This window comes from Budorcas taxicolor, chromosome 10 (assembly GCF_023091745.1).
Source record: "Budorcas taxicolor isolate Tak-1 chromosome 10, Takin1.1, whole genome shotgun sequence".
Classification (NCBI taxonomy): Eukaryota; Metazoa; Chordata; class Mammalia; order Artiodactyla; family Bovidae; genus Budorcas; species Budorcas taxicolor.
In genome coordinates, this window is record NC_068919.1 from 63,713,250 (window position 1) to 63,716,346 (window position 3,097).

Below are 3,097 nucleotides of genomic sequence, written 5' to 3' on the forward strand. Positions count from 1 at the left end.
TAATTCTCCCAGATTCGGCCTGCTGAAACGCCCCTGCCCCGCGTGGCTCTATAGCAGCCTTCCTGACTCGCTCTGGGTCATCCTTAGCCCCCATTTCACGGAGAAAGACCGTACGTTCACCACGTTTCCGGCCCGCGGAGCCGGTGTGGCGAATCGTTCCAGACCATTTTACGACAATTTGCGGCCGCGCGGCGCGGCTGACGGCAACGCCGCGCTGCTCTTGAAGTCACTCCGGAGACGGCGTTGCTTTTCGGATGTTGGCTCCGTGGCACTATGTGGCGCGTCTGTGCGCGACGGGCTCAGAATGCACCAAGGGCAGGATTCGGGGCTCAGTGGACGGCCTTGCGGGTGGAGCCGGGAGCTCCGTGCGTGACCCCGCAGGCTGGCTCGTCACAGCAGCAAGACCACAGGGTATGGCGGGGTCCCCGCACTCTGCGGCTGGAGCCCCATCTCTTGGGCCACACCGTGGAATCGCGTCTTGCTGCAGCTCTGGGGATCGCCTAGCCGCCGCTGGCATAGCCTACCCACGCATCAGAAGGTTCTATTGCCTTCAGTTTTCTCTTCAATGCAGGCAGGCACCATAGCCCGCTGGGAAAAGAAGGAAGGCGAAAAAAATCAATGAAGGTGAACTAATTGCAGAGGTTGAAACTGATAAAGCTACTGTTGGATTTGAGAGCGTGGAGGAGTGTTATATGGCAAAGATCCTTGTTGCTGAAGGTATCAGAGATGTTCCAGTTGGAGCAGTCATCTGTATCACAGTTGAAAAGTCTGAAGATATTGAAACCTTTAAAAATTACACACTTGATTCTTTGGCAGCACCTGCCCCACCAGGAGCCCCGGCACTAACCCCTGCCGCCCCTGCTCCATCACCTGCACCTTCTGCTCAGGCTCCTGGTAGCTCATCTCCTACTCATATGCAGGTGGTTCTTCCTGCCCTCTCTCCCGTCATGACCATGGGCACAGTTAAGAGATGGGGAAAAAAGAAGTAAGTGAGGAGCCAAACGCAGGAGATTTATTGGCAGAGATAGAGACTGACAAGGCCTCTGTAGGTTTTGAAGTGCAGGAAGAAGGCAAAAATCCTGATCCCTGAAGGCACACGAGATGTCCCTCTAGGAACCCCACCCTGTATCATTGTAGAAAAAGAGGCAGATATACCAGCGTTTGCTGACTATTGGCCAACTGAAGTAACTGATTTAAAACCACCAGCACACCACCTAGCCCATCCACCTTCAGCCCCCCGGCTAGCTGCTCCAGCTGGACCAAAGGGAAGAGTGCTCCTTAGCCTGCTTGCAAAGAAGTTGGCAGCAGAGAAGATTGACCTTACACAAGTAAAAAGGATAGGACCAGATGGCAGAATCATTAAGAAGGACATCAACTCCTTTGCGCCTATGAAAACTGCTCCCACTCCAGCAGCCGCTGTGCCTCCCCTGAGTCGAGGAGTGGCTCCAGTTCCTACAGGTGTCTTCACAGATATCCCAGTCACCAACATTCACCAAGTCATTGCACAGCAGTTAATGCAATCTAAGCAAACAATACCTCATTATTACCTTTCTATTGATGTAAATATGGGAGAAATTTTGTTGGTACGGAAAGATGTTACAAGGAAAAAGCAAAATTTCCATCAATGACTTCATTATAAAAGCTTAGGCTTTGGCATGTTTAAAAGTTCCTGAAGGAAATTCTTCTTGGTTGGACACAGTTGTAAGACAAAATCATGTTGATATCAGTGTTGCAGTCACTACTCCTGCAGGACTCATCACATCTATTGTATTTTGTGCACATATAAAAGAACTGGAAACTGTTGCTAATGACGTTGTTTCTTTAGCAACCAAAGCAGGAGAGGGTAAACTACAGCCACATAAGTTCCAGAGTGGCACTTTTACAATCTCAAATTTAGGAAAGTTTGGGATTAAGAACTCTGGTATTATTAACCCACCCAAGCACGTATTTTGGCAGTTGGTGCTTCAGAGGATAGACTGGTTCCAGCAGATAATGAAAAAGGATTTGATGTGGCTAGCATGATGTCTGTTACACTTAATTGTGGTCATCGGGCTGTGGATGGAGCAGATGGAGCCCAGTGGCTTGCTGAGTTTAAGAAAGTACCTTGAGAAAGCTATCACCATGTTATTATAATTAATCCAAGAATTTCTAGACTCTCCTAGGTCATACTGTTTCATTCTTACCACGGTATAAATATGTTATTAAATGGTGGTTCTCTTTATTTTAAGGTTAACCAGTTATTTTTGAGTCTGTCCAGATATTTGTAATGGGCATTACTGAATTTTTTAAAATGCCAATTACATCCCAATATTGTGCACATTTAATAAACACCAGATTTTAAGCTGTGTACTCCTAGTCAAGGGGCCTGTGGCCTAGCCCTTTGGTGGCAAGTCCTTCCACTAGAAATGCAGAGGTAGAATTGTGGTTCCCTATTGAGACAGACACATAAGAGTAACCTTGATGAGACCCTGAGGTTTTGAATTTTAATTATTGCAAATGTTTTGATTAGATTTGAGAAAAAGAGAAGAAGTTGGGAAAACTAGTTCTCTTGGAGAAAGGATTTGAACTGAAACTTGATTTTGGAATTTAAGCCTAATTTGAAAATTTCTGTTATATAATCTTGGTTTATCATGGATGGGAAACATGGAGAGCTTAAAGGAAAATATGAGAAAAATTTAAAAGTCAACATTTTTATAGGACGGCTCAACCAGCTGTTCTTTGTTTATTTTTCCATGACTTCAGAAATGACCAGCTCCTTGGTATAAATGAGAATTTGTGTGGGTATCTATTTAAACAATTTAAATATGTCATTGTGAGAGCGGAATTCTATAATTGCCTCAAATAAAAGGATATGCTTATAGAATTTAACAGAGAAAAAAATCACAAATGATATGTTGACATCATAAGATGTACTTACTTAGAAATGGACTAATTTTAGTTAGAAACAACACCAGTAGATATAACACAAAAATATTAAGTGTAAATGATAAAATAATACATTAAAAGAAAAGACTTCAGCTATAACCTGCTGAGATGTGTGTCTTGCAAGCCTTCCATAACAGGATTAAGCCGGAGAAACTGAGCTCCTGGAAACAGA

The 3,097-nt window shown here is 44.4% G+C and overlaps 1 pseudogene; it reads left to right on the forward strand.

Moving 5' to 3' along the window:
* The first annotated feature begins 273 nt into the window (after nucleotides 1-273).
* LOC128054415 (dihydrolipoyllysine-residue acetyltransferase component of pyruvate dehydrogenase complex, mitochondrial-like) lies at nucleotides 274-2,133 on the forward strand (annotated as a pseudogene).
* The last annotated feature ends 964 nt before the right edge of the window (nucleotides 2,134-3,097 follow it).